Genomic DNA, 18,814 nt, shown 5'->3' on the forward strand with positions numbered 1-18,814 from the left:
AAGCCAAAAATTAAATTTGTGCACAATAGTATTCGGGGAAAGTGAGAATTAATTGAAAAGCTGCCAAAGGTGGTGAATCTGTCTGCTCATTTTGCACATTAGTCCTCAGAAGGATGCCTCAATTTTCACATATCAGTCTTGAGCTCTCAGCTCTGCTCTTTCTTTGCAGTGTTATCGTGGTCCTGGTTTGTGGTTAATGCTGGGAACAGACCTGGCAGGCATAAAATAAATAGGAATGTTATCTTCATAACCATTATATATATATTAGTTTTAATGCATTTCTGAGGCTTAAATTTTAAGCAATGTATTGCAATATTCAGTTGTATCTTAAATATCATTCTAACTAATTTATTAGGACTAGAATAAAAGAAGGAAAAGTGCATACACACATACAAATACAGTTTGATGTGCCCTTTTAAACAGTACAATTCACAGTCAGCCTTTCTTTAAATTATTGGAAGATTATTAGGACAGTTAGATTTTCACATCACATTTAAAACTGGGCCAGTGTTTGTTTCATATCTTTCACTTCCAGGTGCTGTTTTTCTCATTGTTGTTGTGTCTCTATGTTTTTTCTTACAGGTGCAGCAGTTGGCGACACATTGCGCTTTTCTACTGTCCTCTATCCTGTTATTATATCCTCGCTCTTGTTTTCTTTTTAGCTTATTGTCTTTGTCATAGAGATTTCCATATATTTAATGTACGTGTCGTTTGATGTGTTGACATGCTGAAAATGAGTTTCCCACTGAGAATATGTTGGCATTATATTTAAAATTTTTATATTTAAAAAATGTAATTGTATTTTTCTAATTTTGAACTTAATGGCAGCAACCTGTCTCAAAGAGGTTGGGATAGGTTAAGAAAAAGCTGGAAAAGTAAGTGATACTAAAAGGAAACAGCTGGAGGAACTTTTTGCAAGTAATTAGGTTCACTGGCAGCAGGTCAGTAATATGATTAGGAATAAAAAGCTCTTAGAGAGGCAGAGTTTCATAGATGTAAAGGTTGGGCAGATGTTCACCAATCTACAAATGTTCTTTGTCAATGTAACTTTGAAAATGTCATCATCTACAGTTCATGATGTTATCAAAACCTCAGAGAATCTGGAAAAATCTCTGTGGATAAAGGTCAGAGTCAAAAAATCAATACTGAATGCTCCTGACCTTCGGGCCCTCAGGTGGCAGTGCTTTAAAAACACGTATGGTTCCGTCATGGAAATCACTGCGTGGGCTCAGGAAGACTTCCAGAGATCACTGTCTGTGAACACAGTTCACCGTGCCAACCACAAACGCAGATGAAAGCTCTGTTATGCAAAAAAGAAGCCATATGTGATCATGATCCAGAAATGCTGCTGTCTTCTCTGGACCAAAGCTCATTTAAAATGGACTGAGGTAAAATGGAAAACTGTCCTCCAGTCACGCGAATTTAACTTTGAAAACATGTTTTTTGGAAAACATGGATGCCGCTTATATTAAGAGAAGGACTCACTGTCAGTCAATCTCTGTTTAAATCTTTGACTTGATTTTAGTTTATATTCTGAATAAAATATAGGTTTGCAAGATTGTACTCTGTTGTTATTTACATTTCACACAACTTCCCAACATTAGTATATGTTAAGTAATGTTTCCAGGATGTAAATAATGTTTGAAATGAGTTCATAATACAGAAAAATGTCTCAAAAAGGCTTAAACATGAAGGTCTTTCTCATGCCTAACTGGTATTCATACAGTAATATAAATGCATACAAGGCAAATGTATTTTCTGGGACATTAGATTATGTAAAGGGAGAGATTGAAAAAGAAAATACCCAAGAGTTACAACCTTATACTATCACCTTTGAGGATCTAGTGTCGCGTGTGGGATAGTCTAGAGATAAAAGGCCTAGACCTCTGAGTCGGACAACTCTGCCAAACGTTTGTTTCATAACAGAGGTATTTTTCATTGTTTTAACTGTGACCCTATGGGGAGCAGTGTTTATTATATTTCTGTTTATTTCTAACTACAAACTCGTCTGATGGTCCTGCACGTTTGCCAAAGCAGCAGCAACTGTTCGCTTTGATTGTTTCACTTCAGTTAATTTTACTTTGAAAAAGGGGATACCAAGACAGAGCGGTTTCAGTGTGGAGTTTGAAAATTGTACATTTTAAGAAAAAGACTAATTAAAACAACCTAATGCCGCTGTTGCTATCCTTTTCCTTCTTATATGGAGAGGTCAGTCGTGATGGCAGCTCCCACCCCAGGGAGCAGAGGGAATGTGGCTCGACTTTCTGTAATTAGACAAGGATAAAAGCAGGAGTGTGGAAGAGAGGGGTTTAAAGACACTGTATATCATCATGTTAAGGTGAATGTCACAGAAAGGCTCATGTCTGTTTCAGTTTATGAATTAAATAAGTTAAAAGTTCAGACATGACAGTTTTCACAGGAATCTAAACCAAGAACACGTTTAATGAACTGATCATCAGCAAGTTTTGCAGTTTGCTGGTCTGGAGGTGTGAATACACAAAGCTACATCCTCCACAGATGTGGACGTCCCAGCAAACTGTAACAAAAAACTAATAGTTATATTTGAAATTCTACCTGCCAGAGTTAGCCAGTTACGAATATAAGGAGCCTGACCAAGTAAGCCTTTTCTCCCTAAAAAAGAACATGGTAGCATGACAAAGTGGCATCTGAACAAACCACAAGCCTTTCTGGAAGGAACAATGTCCTTCGGACAAACAAAGCAAAAGGGCTCCAAGTTTGGCCCGAACTACACACAGCATATCAGCACAAAGACCTTGTATCAACTGTCAATCATGGTGATGGAGGGGTGATGATTTGGGCTTGCTTTGTAGCCACAGGATCTGGACTCTTTGTAACACTGAACACAATGGACTTCTCTGTATACCAAAGTATTGTAGAGTCAAATGCAAGGCTGTCTGTCTGCTAGATAAAACTTAGCCCAAATTAGGTCATGCAGCAGGACAATGATTCAATGATTCTCCAGTAACTCTACGACAGAATTACTGAAAGAGAAAAGAATCAAGCCGAGACCTAATCCAGATTTAAAGAGCTGTGTATAAATGAATGCTTACAATGACCTCAGTGAAATAAAGCAATGCTATAAGAATGGTGGACCAAAATTCCTCCAGAAATGGCTGAGAGACTGATAAAGTCAAGCAGGAAATGATTACTTCAAGTTATTGCAGCTAAAGGTGTTTCTACAAGCTATTCAATCATTTTGTGTACTTGGTCTTTCACAGAACTGCACAGAGTATTGTGAAAACGCTCTTTTTCAAATGATCAAGTTCTATATATATCAAGTTATTTTGTTGCCTTTGTGGGTGTAACTGGTAGCACATGGTGATGTATTGTTTCTGTGGCTGGTGACATCTACATACGTTTATTCCATAGAAAACATAAGCATTCAGATGGCAAGGGAACTGGCAACCCTTTCCTCATAATCTAAAGCCAAGAGCCAACACTGAAATCATTTCAGACCGATGGGACGTTTGGGATTAACTAAAAAAAAAGGACTGTTTTTCTTCTCCTGTCTTGCAGTCATATTGGTTTTGTGTCTGCCAGCCTTTGAGGGGCTGTATGCCAGATCAGCCTGAACAGGCAAATGTAGGCACAACTCAGCAGTTTGCCCTGTGAATTTCAGGGCAAGACAAGTCCCAACTCTTGTTTTTTTTCCCTCTGGAAGTTCTTTCCTTGCGAAAGCGAGGTCCGAGTAGGTCACAAAGGGTGACATTTCTATTTTCTGCAGCAGTAATAAAGATGTGCCTTTTACTGTTGGCTGCATTTGCAGTTAAAAACCTTCTATAAATGTTTAGTTTTATTGCCGATTTTTGATAACCAGAAATGATGTCTTCACCTTTTTATATGGTATTGTTTACACACACAAAAAAAAAAATCCCATTCGATCAAAATTGACCACGGCCAGGTTAATTTATACGACAGTGTTAAAAAAATAGCCTTTTGTTGTTATCACCTCTGGACAGGAAGGAAACAACCATTAAACTGCGCTCACTCATTCAAGAAATTAATTAAAGGCAAATCCTTGTCTCTTTGGAATAGTACTTGGCACCAAACAGAAGACTAGCACACAGTCGCGACTGTGTAAATGACAAGAGGAGCCGCTTTGCCATGTATATCACACACTCAGTAGTCCCTGCAGGTCCACCTGTTTATAGTAACAGTTAATTATAAACTCTTATAATAAAAAAATACGTTAAAAAAGAACAGAAAAACAAGTAATTATTTAATTCCTTGGCTACTATAAAGTTTTTTTTATTTTAATGGAGAGGGACAGAATATCAAGCAATAATCCAGAAAAAAACACATTCTGAATTGATTTGCATGTCATTGAGGGAAAGAAGTTTTTGATCCACAATTAAAACAAGACTCATCACTTGATGGAGAAAACCCTGTTGGCAATTACTGCAGTAAGATGGTCACCAGCTTTGCACACATCTCAGGGATTTTGGCCAACACCTTTTTACAGAAACTCTAAATCTTTTTGGTTTCTTGGCTTCTGCTTGGCATCTTCACCTCCCTCCACAGATTTTCTATAGGATTGAGTCAATAACTGCTCCTTTTTTGTCATGCTGTAAAAAATGTTCCATCTTCAATGCTCTGGCTAAGGGAAGGAAGTTTGTAGTTTTGGATTAGACATAATCGTCTCTCATGATCGTTCTCACTCCATGAGGCAAGGTCTCGCATGGAGCTCCAGATCACCAGCCTCGTGCAGGTCTACAATCTTGTCCCCAATAGCTATTTGGTGTTGTCCATGGTGGTTCAAAGGTTGGAATGAAAGAAGCTGATTTCGTAACATCAGGATTATCTGTGATTGATTGATTGTAATGTGTGTGTCACATGCACACAAAGCAACTGTGTGTGCATGTGGCACACACAATTCTGGCTGAATTGTAGGAGATGGTTCTTCTTACTTGGTTGATACTTTGTTTCTTTCCTTTAAAACGTAACTACCATAAATATTAGAGACTATTAATTTCTTTGTAAGTCAGCAAACTTACAAATTCAGCAGTGGATCAAATAATTATTTCCCCCACTGTACATTTCATTAACTACCTTTTTAGGATGCTATTTAGAAATCAAAGATCTCTAATAAATTTAAGACACAAGTCTTTTTTTTTTTTTTTTAAAGTGGAATTTTTTTTAAATTTACGGCAAGGAATAACACTTTTATCTCTTTTAATATAATTGGCAAGCCCATCGTAAAAAAGGTGACTTTGTCGTCGCAGAATTTATCATTACTGGATTTTCCAGCTTTTAGGCTAATAAAATGTGACCGTTGCTATCTATCTCAGCTTCCTCGTGTTATACAAGAAGTGGACAGAAATAGTTTCTCTCCTTCTGTCGTTTTCATATCATTATGTATATTTTATAAAGCAGAATGATGTCTAGGATTTTCTCAGGATAGGAGCACGGAGAGGAGTTAAAGCAAGGCCCTGTGCTATTTTAAGTGAAATAGCACACGAACCTGAAAACAGTTTTAGATTTAACAATAGTTTTGCAAAATGGCAAAACGAATATTTTGACCCTTTCTCAGAGTTCTATACATTTTAAAATTGGATTAGGTATTTACGTAATTTTAAGGCTGCAGCTTAAGCATACAATTACATGTGGCTTTATCTGTAATAACAGAGTGCATCCAAAATAAAGCAGAATAGAAGAAGAAAGGAGTATGCCACAGAATGCTTAAATTAAGTATAAGTGCATTAAAAGTGCATTTCATCTGCTGGAGTAATACATTGTAAGATTAATAGTACTCTAGTCCATTGGCCTTGGTCAGGGGCAATCATATTTTGAGGGGGAGGTCGAGCCCTTTCTTAAAAGTACTTTGCTAGTTGTGTGATTGCCTTTTGCTTTACCGAGCAGAAGATTACATTAAAGAATGCGTGTTTCAGACGAGGTTTTACAGGCCCTGCATGTGATTCCACGCTGTACCTAAATTATAAAGCCCCTGAGCTCTATTCAACAAACATCCTTGATCCTGCCCTTCAGTGGTGATCATATCACCTTAAAACTGATTTGGGTGCAGAAGCTTGGAACTGAATGACATGCAGATAAAATCTAAAGGGATAACAAAATATTTATTCTGGTAAACCTGCCGCAAAGGAGATAACAAGCATCAAAGATGTTGCTTGCTTTCAACATGATGATGAATGAATTCATTTGGCATAAAACATAAGTAAATCAAGATGCATTTCTTACATAAAATGATACACACACACACACACACACACACACACACACACACACACACACACACACACACACACACACACACACACACACAAATGGGAAGTATTTGATTATTTTCTGTTAAAATAAGATTTCTTAAAACAGATGGATAGTATAAACTAATATGTTATACAGCAAAAAGAAAATTAAAATAGAGGCATGGGGCTGTTCAAAAATGAGTTTATCCATTAGATGTTTTAAAAATTTAAGGCTAGATGTATTGTTGTGCCTGAAGTGAGTAGAATTGGATTTTTTGCTACTACTGAATGGTGCACATTGTGTAGTAGACATATGCTCTTTCTTTCTCTCTTTGTTTCTGTAGCGTGACCCTATCCTCTGCTAAAGTCTGTACTTTTCCATAAGATAATATCTGCAGCCTGCAGAGGGTTCATGAGGCTTTTCCACCCCAAACTTATGCAAGCAACTCTATCTCCTTTCAGTCCTCGCGCAGTTTATCTTTGCATTGTGAAAAGCATTGAAGAAGGAGCTGGTTCTGAATAGAGTTTTATTTCAGCAGCAAAATAAAGGGCTCCAATTTACATGCATTTGCATCGGGTTGCCTGGATGACAGATCTCAGCTGTGCTACAGTTTACCATCCCGGGTGTCCCTCTCTTCATTAGCGAGGCTCCAAAACAGATACTTTTCACAATATAAAACAAAGTCACACCTGTTTTCTGCAGTATGAAATTAAAGCCGTGCACGGTGACTTGATTAGCTTCCACAAAATTCTCAGCGCACTTTTCTGTGGCTGGCTGAGTGTTCCCTTTAGCCTTGGGGCTAATGAAGCCTTTGCTTGCCTTCCCACATTTTGCACATCTTTCAATTTGGGAGGCTGATTATTCCAACTGGTTTGATATCTTTGGCCATCCTTAATTTTCTTTTTCCTGTTGTGCACGTATTCACATTTCCTAGGGTTTTTCTATCTTCTGCTTTGTAACTGTTGATGAAAAAAAGAAAACAAGGGACAAATAACATATAACAAATTAAAACTGCGTCTTAAAGAACACCATGAAAACTAATATGAGAATTTGACATGCCGCTACAGCTGAAGAAGAGGACGTTAGGCTTAATGTAGGCTTGTAAAAACAAATACAATTTTAGAGAATGCTATCTAAATCAAAACAGACACTTTGCTATTGTCTGTTGGCATTACATCCCAAAAGACTTGGCATTCAGCAGCGTGAATCTAAGCATCTTATTGTCAGCAATATCTTTCTTTTTATTAGTATATGGGTTATGTTTTTTTTGTTTTGTTTTTGAAGATATGATTTTATTTCTGTCAAAGTCTGACAGTATGACTAATGTTCCTAGACAGTTTTTCAAGCTTCCTCAGCAATTTAGAGACAATCCTGAACCTAATCAAATTGGCAGAGATCAAATTTGAGGCTATATCTTCTGGGGCTTGGCCCGGGCAGTCTAATCACACCAGAGAACTGAGAAGACTGCAAAAACCTCCACCTATCATTCCTTCATACACACTCACTGGCCACTTCATTAGGTTCACCTGTTCAACAGTTTGTCAATACTTATGTCAGCCAATCACACAGCAGCGACTCTACAGTACAGACTGAGCATCAGAATGGGGAAGAGAGGTGATTTTAAATGACTTTGAATGTGGTTCTTGGTGCCAGACGGGCTGCTCTGAGGACTTCAGAAACTGCTGATCGACTGGGTTTTTCCCACACCACCATCTCTAGGGTTTACAGAGAATGGTCCAAAAAAGAGAAAATATCCAGTGAGCAGCAGTTCTCTGTACAAAAATGCTTTGTTGTTGCCAGAGGTCAGAGGAGAATGACTTTGAGCTGGGAGGAAGCAACAGTAACTCAAACGAGCAACTCAAATAACTTGTTACAACCAAAGTAGAAAAGCATCTATGAGTGCACAACATGTCAAACTGGAAAGGAAACTGGCTACAGGAGAAGAAGACCACACTGGGCGTCACTCCTGTCAGCTAAGAAGAGGCTGCACTTCACACATGCTCAGCAAAATTGGACAAGATTTGAAAATTGTTGCCTTATTTGATGAGATTCAAGTTTGTCTGGAACATTCAGGTGGCAGGGACAGCATTTAGCATAAACAACATGAATGCATGGAGCCAACGTGTCACAATACTCCCAGGTAGTAATAGTGGCGTAGGGACGTAGTAGTGTGTAGGGAATAGTTTCTTCTTAATCTGTGATTCCTTCATCACCAACTGAGCATCATTTAAATGTCACTGAATATTGTTGCTGACCTTGTCCATCCCTTTATGACCACAGTGTACCCATCTTTTGACAGCTGCTCCCAGCAGGATAATGCACTATGTCACGAAGCTCAAATCATCTCAAACTGGTTTTTTGAACATGACAGTGCTTCACTGTACTCCTGACCTCCACAGTCACCAGATCTCAATCCAGTAGAGCACCTTTGGGATCTTGTAGAACAGGAGATTTTCATAATGGATGTGCAGTCGACAAATCTGCAGTAACTGTGAGATGCTATCATGTCAATATGGATCAAACCTTCTGAGGACTGTTTCCAGAACCTTGCTGAATCTATGCCACGATGAATTAAGGAAGTTTTGAAGGCAAACAAGGTCTGGTTGTAACAAATCTTGCCTGGCATGCTAGTCAGAAGTGGAAGATTTTGTACCCAATTATAAATTTGGGCAAAATTTTAAGGAATTCCAACAATTCAAACCTTTTTTCAAAGCCCCGTAGGGCCGGGCTTACCGACACCGCACCTGTTGAGCTTTCCGTACTTACGAGTCTCGTGCATTTAAGCACAAGGCAGGCAGTATGTTACGACCCCCTCTGCTAGGGGGAGAAACATACACAAGCCCTCTCACGAAATTTGAGTAAATAAGGGGTTTTATTACAAACATTAAACTGAAAACCGACGGGGCTGTTCAACAGACCACCGGGGAAACAATTAATACACAATGAAAAAAACAGGCAAGAGTAAAAGCTAAGGGTTAACTAAGGCAAGCCAGCATCACAACACTCTAATAAACTAAGTTTAGCTGTATACCAGGTTTAAACAAAGAGCAACACAGCAAACAGGTTTAACAAACAGGCTTCACATGCAAAGCAGACGAGGAGGACACTGCATGTTCACTTCAGAGCAGCAATTCCCCCTAGTGTGAAGGATCTTCAGCCTTTTATACTCCCAGGTGCAGACAATCAGCCAGTCAATTGGTCATGGAGTGGTCATGGGATCTCCAGGCAGCCAATCGTCCGCGAGGTCTGGCACACTGATCTGCATAAAAGAAGGCTGGCACAGGACTCCCAGCAGCCAGTCATCCACAAGTCCTGGCACACTTAGATTTGCATAAGCACAAAAGGGTAGTCTCACTCTCTCCAAGGCCCAGGACCGTAACAAGTACAAGACAAATCATTCTTCTCAATCGCACCATTTGTAGCTGTAAAATGCTAAATTTGCAAGTTGATGTGTAAACTTTTTTGTTGACTTCATCAGCCTTTTTAGGTTGAGTTTAGGAAAGGATTGTCCATTGGAAAAATGTAGTCTGACCTATTTTTTGTTGCAAGCAGGGTAGCTATGTCAGTGTGGACTAATCGATGTGCTCTTCAAATATAAACACTGTCCCTAGCATAGATGCAAGCATCACTTGTGTTTCTGACAATGTTTTCAGACTCAGTTGATTTTTTGCTGATGTTTGTCTTACGTCCCTCTCTTGTGTTATATTGCCTGTCCTGATACCACAGGTGATGCTATTAAAGATGATACGCTGAAGCTTATTTTACATTAACTAATTTATAGATATGTGTGAGCTGTAGTTAGTGCTGTGGTTTTACATAAGACCATCCACAGTTTATTATGGTCAAATCAGACTGGTTAGGCAAGGCAGGGCAAGTTTATTTATGTAGCACAATTCAACAACAGGGTGATTCAAAGTGCTTTACAGAGACATTAAAAACAAAAAAAAAAGAAAAGAAAAAAAAGCATTATTTAAAATTGATTAAAAAAATTGTTGAAACTCTGTCTATATTCTGCCTGCTATGCAATATGGTTTTTAAAAAAAGTCAAATAAATACTTTGCACCATGACCTCCTTTTCTGGCATTTTTTAAATTAATAATGAAGCCTAGTAGCCTAAGAGTTAGAAGGAAAAAAAAGTGGGATGACGTGGACAACATGATTTTGTAGACCCAGAGGGAGGCATATAAAGGTTCTCACTGTAGGATTTTTGACGTCTTGCAAGCTTTTTTTGCTTTTATTTCCAATGTGTGAAAGGATTGCACCAAATAAAAAAAGCTATCTGCCTCCAACAGGCTGTGAACTGATTCTTATGTGAAGGGTTGAATTTGCTGTGAAAATCCAAATATGTGATGTTTATGCTCTCCTCTGATCCCCTTTGCTCAAATCCTACAGCTCCCCTACAGCGCCAGCAGTGAGCAACACTAGCTAAAGTTAGCTTAGAAAAGAAATCCTCTAATCAATAATGGCACTTCTTAGCAGCTGCAAACGTTACCTACATATTACACAGAGAAACATCAGTTTTTAGACATGCTGACCTCTAAAATGCCCATTAAATTCAATTTAACTTTAAAGATAAATAATTTGCCAGATCGTGAGATGCACTTCTATCGGGGGTTTCTGAGCGTGATACAGCTTTTGACAGAGAGAATAAAAAAGGATGGCTGATGTAGGAGGATTTGGGGAGGCTGATGTTAGGACAGCAGTTCTGGATGTACTGCAGGGGATGAAAACAGAGAGGAGTTGTAGACAAAAACAGAAAGCTAATTCTGACTGAAGATTGGGGCACAGAAGTCTGCTATCAGACAGGGTCTGATGCAAATGTAAAATGGTAATCTGCCCGTTCACTGAAGGCAGTAGTGCAAGTATTATTGCTTAATTTCTGAAGCTATAAATGAAACCGATAAATTGAAGGAAAAAAATGGAAATGGAGTAGTGAAAGAATCGTGCTGTCGGTCTTAGTAAGTGTGAGAGAAAAGAAGTTTTCCCAAACCTTTAGATCAGGATGTCAAACCATGCTCCCTGGGAGTTTGACCGACTGTATGGCTTTGCAAACTGCAGAAATTGCACTGGACTGCATTGAACATTAATGACTGCGGAGTGAGTCGATTTGGTTTTGAATCATAGGGACTTCAAATGCTGTTTTTACTTTGCAAAACTCTACATGTGAAACTTTCATGCCTGCGATCTGTAAATTGTAACGTAAACGTAATGATGCTCTGAATGTAAAAAACTGAGCTGTATTATTTCAATAATTTGTCTTAACGTCTTTCTGGCGTTTCCATTTTTGTAAACGGCTCGCTGATCATCAATCTTTACACTGAAGAGCAGAGAAATTTAAAGAGGAGATTTTTCCATTTTAGTTACTCAATAATGGTTTTATTTCTCTGCCCCACCTCAGATCAAATTGAGCTATATGTGGCCCATGAACTAAAATGAGTTTGACACCCCTGCTTTATATTATATTATTGGAGTACCTATATAGTATTACGTCTAATAAGCTATTCAGTTACTATAAATCATAAAGGCAAATGTCCTTTGAAGGGCAACAGGTCACGTTATTAGCTGAATAGGATTTCTACTGCTGAATTCAAATGAGGGGTGCAATGGTTAGCCCTTCACACAGGCCACTTACTGTAGGTGAGGTGTTAGAGCTGGGGATGGGTGGAGAACAGGGCGTGGATGCAGATTGAAAAGACAATGAAACAGTGACTGTGTGAATATGTGTGGGAAAAGTGGGGAAAGGAAGGCGAGAGAACAGGTGAAAAACTGAGAGACAGTGAGGGGGGTGAATTGAGAAAGGCATCCCGGAGAAAACGATTGGAGCTGTGCTCCCCTGTTGTATGCACCAGATGGTGTTCATTGATTATTCATTGCATGCGATGGATGTCACTGTCACCGCACACGGCTCTGCTCCATTCTGCTCTCTGCCTCAGTGCACCTGAGGGCAGAGATGGGGGCGGGGAGAGCTGTATAGGGCTGCATTAGACAGCATGTGGATGTTGCGTGGTTAGGATTTGAAATGACTGTACAGATTTTCTAAACACAGCACAGACACACACTCACACACACAGACGCACAAGAATGATTGCCCAAATGTATCCGTGGGTATTTGTAGAAAGACATGATTTGGGATCAGAGGGATTGTGATATTAGATTTGTCAGTGTTCAATGCTGATATGGTTGCAGGCATCAACAGATATAAATACTATCCCCATTGCCAAATGTAGTAAGGTTCATGTTCATTTACAGTGCATCACGCTTAGTATCATAATGTCGGAATAAGGCGTAAAGCTTGTGCCGATTTGAAGCTTATTCTAAGGGTTCAAACTTGTGTTTATAGAGATTTATAGATGGCGACTATTACCAGACACGCACGCAAAATGACTTTCAACCAGTGACACCAAAGACTTTAATCACTAAAACCCTCTCTCTCTCTCATAGGTCTTGGCCAAGCTGCTTCACTCCATCTCACAGTGATGGAATTCACGATTGCTCTGTCACTCCCAATTTGCATTCTTGATGACTGAGGACGGGACGGCACAAAGATAAAATGTGGCAGGGAGTTGGCGGTGGAGACAAGTAACACGATAACGATTGTCAGAGAGATGAGAAAGAGCAGCGCGAGGTGTTTATGTGCCTGACGTAACCCTTAGAGCGCAGGTCAGGGACTGTACATGCAATTGAGGTGGACGGGTTGAGCATATAATTATGCATTGATGGGGATAGAGCGACAAATTGCCTGGAGGTATTGATCTGGTTACATTTAATGCTGTTTTCGCCGCTTGTGTCGGGGCTTGAAGGTGTCAGGTGAAACAGAGTAATCAAGCTGTGCTGACAGGACTCCTGCAGACCAGCTGCTGACTAAAATGGATGGACACAGCGCTGAATTTGTGTCTAAATTGAAGATATTTGACAATAGCTGAGGCATGCTACATGAGCAGGCCCTTACGGTATTAAAGCAATTGCGATATTGACAATCGGGATGCCGGCAGAGAGCGGCAAAGTAGGGAAGACACAAAAAGCTGCACTACTGTAATGAGTCTTTCACAGGTGGCTCCATTTGAAGTCCCTTGTCAGAATCAGGCGGTGATTTAAAAACTATGTGAGTCTGTGAGATTGTACTCTGTCAGTGCCACTCTTAAATTTCAATCACCCACATCATTGTGGTTTTGTAGGTTTCATTCCAAGTGAACAGCCGATACAGAATAACTCATTGTTCTGACACAAGCTGTCCTCAAATCATCTGGAAGCAGGGATTAGAAATGCCTGTAGTGAATCAGCGCCCGTGAGTCACCACTGCTGGATCGTACCTCATCAAAGACTAATTTAATGTCACTGAAAACACTTTAATCACAACAATTTCAGTTGTTTGTCACAAATGTTGTTGCAAAAATCTGCCTCTAAATTACAGATCTAAACTATACTCACAATGTTGATACATCAGTTTTGCCTGCCAGAAAAGAAACACTACATTTCTTGATTTCTTTCTTGTTTATCTTTATTCAAAAAATTCGAACAGAAACGAGCGTTGTGCACAAATTATCCTGCTGTGTGACACTATATTTTATTAAAAATCAGTATGTAACTGGCTAACAGGCTGGAGCTTGTTGCTCTTTGCTTCCCTGTGATGATTGGCCAGTGTCCCCGATGAGAATACTGGCACAACTCAAACATGAACACGAGTGTGAAGTCTCCTGTGTGCACAGATGGCACACATTTTGTCAGCTTGTTAGTAATACGTATCCACGCACAAATGCACGCACACATACGTGCAAGCGCGCACGAACACGCACCAGTAAATAAGGCTTGACCCTTGGCATTAGATCGCCCATATTGTCTAGGCAGAATGCGGTATGTCACAACATGTGGCCACTTAAGTGTGAAAGAAACTGTCCTGTATGCTTGGTGGAGCACAGTTATGGTTAGTTGCACACCAGAGTACATTGAGAGAACATTTGCATCTACACACATATCATATACCCGTAAATATACAAACACAGACTGGTACACTGCCCAGAGCCTTTTAAGTGAGGTATAGAAACGGTGGGAAATATGAACGGTGCTTCGCTCATTAGTCCTCAGTAAGCTCAGGCACGCTGAGGGGTTTAGAGGCTTCAAAGCAGACTTTTTTCTTGAGATTTAGAAGGATTGAGGAAATGTGATGTACAGACCCTGTGTTCTACTCATGTGCCATGCATGTGAACGACTGTAATCTTAACAGGAGTAGTTACTCGTGTCTCAGTTTGGGTACTTCCAACAGTGGAACTTTATGACCACTAAGTACATTAGAAACCTATTTGCAAAATGCATGAATTTAAACAGAGTACTGCTTTCTCAAATGAACATGGAAAGTTGTGCACTTACTAGAAATAATTACACCAGTTGATGGTGTGCCAGCTGCTACACTGAGCCTCTGACTACCTCGAAAGATAGTATAACAGCACAGGCCACCATCTAACAAAGCCACAAAACTTTCAGACAGTATAAAAGATAGGCCTAGCTACATGCATTTCAACCATACTCATGTTTACTCTACCTAATATCTATGAAAGAGTGGAGTGCTAAGCTGTGAAGTAATACCAATTAGCTTAGTTAGCTTAGTTAGCAAGCTACATTCATAAACTGTATGGGTGCAATGCACAAATACATATGTTGGCTAACAAGTATTGGTCTAAAATGCTAGAAGGTCACTCACAGAAGCTGAAGCGCAAGGTTCTTGAATGGTCTGTACTATACAGCAAGCTATTAGTCAGGTGAATATATATTTTAAGACTATTCTGAGAAGTTATTCATAGTCTTTCTTGCATCGATAGCATGATTTTTATGGCTATGCTAATTCAAAGCACTTTGTTAAGTTTATGCTTTGAGGTCTTATGATAGTCAATATTTTTATATTCAAAAAAGAGTTTGCCTCTGCAGATTCTCGGGAATTATTGATTTCACAGAGTTTAACCACGTGGTGGGACTTTTCAGCAACAAATTCAAAACTGCTGTCTTCCTCTGTCTCTCCCTGTTGTCAATTTCAAAGCTTTCTATACTTAACAATTCCCATCCATCACCTGTCTGTGACAGTGTAGTAGTGTAACAGCTCCTGGATTTAAACAAAAAAAAAAAAGGGGGGGGGGGGGGGATGTTGCCGGTGGACATAATCTGGGCAGCATCATGGTTTCTGAAAAATGTTTTGGCACATAAAGAAAATTAGGAAAATTATTTAGAGCCTGCCAAGCTTGCTTTCATGGTTTGATTTCCATACACTGTCCTCTGTGTGTGCACCCTTATGAGGACAGTGCATTTAAGAAAATGCTAATCGAGAAGCTTTGTTGCAAAGCAGGTGTTAGAAATGCTGACAAGGACACAAATGTAAATAAAACTGGTGAAGTGAGGATCACAAAAGGGACATCTGAGTTTGTTTTCCTTTGCCTTTTTATTACACCATAATTAAAATGAATTGTCTTTATCGCTGTTGTTTTTTTCCCTCTGTCTCTGTCCTATTCTTTATGGCTCTATTGATGTATTATTGGCTGTTATTCCAACCCACACCGGGCTTGTAACAAGTTTAGCACAGCGATTGCTCCCAGCTACAATGGAAATGTGAGACTGAGGCTTTATTTTTGTTTTGCTCTTCTGCCTGTGCCATGAATCTGAATAGAACTTTGTTTTTAAAGAAACAATAAGAAAAGGAATCGGTTTGACAAAACATGGGCTCACATACCTCACAGTGATTACTTGAATGTGATGGAGGTCCAAGGCCATGGAAATGTTAATAGTACGTTGGCTCCCTTGACAGATAAGGATTACTATATCCTAAAAGAAACTTTAGCTATGTTAAACCTCGGTTACCGTGTGACACAGTGATGAAATAAAAGTGCTCTTTGCTGAGAATCCTTAAATACTCTTTTATAATCCAATAGCTCTGTAAAACTAGGTCTGCAGATATGTCTGACCTTTTCTTTCCAAGTCCAGTTCTTTACACCGACATTCACATGCAGGTTGTGACATGCAGTTATTGCTTCCAACAGCTGGATCTCTACAAAAGGCTATTTCTGTTGTAGACAGTTTAATCTTACATGACCTGGCACAATATACCATCCAAGATGTTTATTCAATACAGTTGCCATTTGGGGTGCAATGTCATTTCAAAGATAAAAGCAAAAAGGAGTCCCTTTGAGCTGTGATGAGGATTATAAAACTCTTCCTAGGATGTGAAAAAGTGCCATTTTTGCACAGGGTCTCTTTTGCATGTGTGACGTGACATACCGGGTTACAGAAATGATGAGATGGGCTTCTCACATATGGATTCATAACAGACCTAAATGGCATTACATTTAACTTTTACTTGCTATTTCCAGTGTGTAAACCTAACTTTAAAAACCCTAAATATTTTACTGTTTTAACCAAACCAAGAAGTTTGTTGGTGCCTAAACTTAACCTGTGAGCGAAGGTGAAGCAGTATTTGACAGTCTGCTGTGAGAACACGGTGAGATTATCCTTATTGAGGTAAATCAACTTATTTTTGTAATATCACACAGTAACAGGCCGGTGTGTGTGTATGACTGTAACACTGAGAGGTGCAGGTGACATCCGTTCAAGATCTTTTTTCTGTATAAATATGTCAGCTGATGAATGAGTCACTAGTGGTGACCAGTGTTGGTCAAGTTACTTGAAAAAAGTAATCAGTAACTAATTACTGATTACTTCCCCAAAAAAGTAATCCCGTTACTTTACTGATTACTTATTTTCAAAAGTAATTAATTACTTAGTTACTTAGTTACTTTTTAAAAACACGATTTACAACCTGAATAGGTGATAAAGCGATAGACCTTTCAGCCCAATTCTACTTTTTCTGCATAATCCATCATACAAAATGTAATCAAATGGAAAAGTCTCTTTTTAAAACTTGTTTTATTAGTTTTAAGCTTTTAACTTTATGCATCAAGCAAAAATTAAATTATATGCACCATTCTCTGACTTGAAGAAATTAGTTTAACATTTAAACCTATTTTCTGCACATTCCAGCACATAAAATAAAATATTTTTTGTTTTTACACTCAGTCTTTCAAATAGATGCAAGTAAAACACAGCAGAAAATAAATAAAATCAAAGACTCAGCGGTCCTGTTGCTCTATTTTCCCCTTTATAGCAGGAGTGGCGTAGGCGGAGGTGTGCTCTGGTGCAGGTGTGCCGCAACGGTCAGTTGAAGAATCCGCGAGTTTCTCTGTGAATTTCCCATTACGTCGCAGCGCACTCGGTGCTTGTTTAGGGGGGGGTTTCGGTGTGAAAAGAAGTTTTCTTCCCACGCACAACGGACGCTAATGTTTTTGTCACTTTTTATGGAATCAAACTCAAAGTAAGGTCAGTACTTCCACGCTTTAAACGCTGCACGCTCATACTCTCTCCCGCACTCGATATATGATCCATTGTTGATCTGCACACAGCTGTTGTCACGAACGTCGCACTCGCTTACGTCACTGTCCTGAGACATTCTCGCAAAAAAATCACGGTTTTAGTAATCTAATTACCGTTTTTGCAATAGTAATCCCTTACTTTACTCGTTACTTGAAAAAAGTAATCAGATTACAGTAACGCGTTACATGTAATGTAAAATGTAAAAACGCGTTACTGCCCATCTCTGGTGGTGACGCATGGATTAAGCGTATTCAGTGATGTGCTTCCACTTCCAAATTATCATCTTTATAAATAAGTTTATAGAATGTTTTCAATAGTTTTTAATCAGCATTCTCAGTTTACAAAGCTGCGTCATTCAGAGGCCGTAGAGACAAAGGCCTCAGAGTCAGTGGCAAGGGTAAATTATGTAATGTGAGAATAGGAAAGCTGTACAAGCGTTACAACCTGTCAGAGATGTTTGTGCCACAAAACCAAGTTATTGCAGTGCTCTGCGTTTTTTTGGGGGGTTTTTTGCAAGCCTCCTGTTGGCACGCACAGACTATCTTTCTATCACTGATAAGTGGTTTTGTCCTTGGGGGAATAAAACACCTTACAGCCGGCCTAAGCAAGGTCAAACCTCTCACTGTGTCCATCCCTTAGTCCCAAAAGTGCTGCTGCAGTGGTCATGCCATTTAGAGGGCAAGGTATGCAAAAGATAATTAGCCAAGTGCACCTTATGATGTCTCGTGTAAACAATACATTGCGGTAAAAGTCACCAAATAGAAATGTATTTCATTTACACTGGTGTGGAAATGAAAAGACAGAGCAAATATGCAAAATGATGAAATTGAAGGCAACTGTCAAGTTCACAGGCGTGTGTTCTGTTGTTGCTGGTGGGGAACTGGGACTATGTGCAGTACAGCGATGTCTCTTGACACACCAATTGCTGTTTAAAGATGCAAATATATTCATCTCCTGAGTGACAGTTCTTCGTGTCAAACACTGCAAGACCTTCCGCTGAGCATGTTTCTTTTTCTGCCTTTTTTTCTTCTCCCTCTGTCTCCCAAATCCTATCTCTAACTCTTTCAGGGGAACAAAGCAGCTCGTGTTGGCCAAGCACTCGGAGTGAAAATAGAAGCAATCATTTATTCATTGATTGAAACATCAGAGGACTAAGAGGCAGTGGGAGAGTGGGAGCAACAAA

This window comes from Rhamphochromis longiceps, linkage group LG7 (genome assembly GCF_057381845.1).
Source record: "Rhamphochromis longiceps isolate RC_006_pf linkage group LG7, R_longiceps_female_GT1.1, whole genome shotgun sequence".
Lineage (NCBI taxonomy): Eukaryota > Metazoa > Chordata > Actinopteri > Cichliformes > Cichlidae > Rhamphochromis > Rhamphochromis longiceps.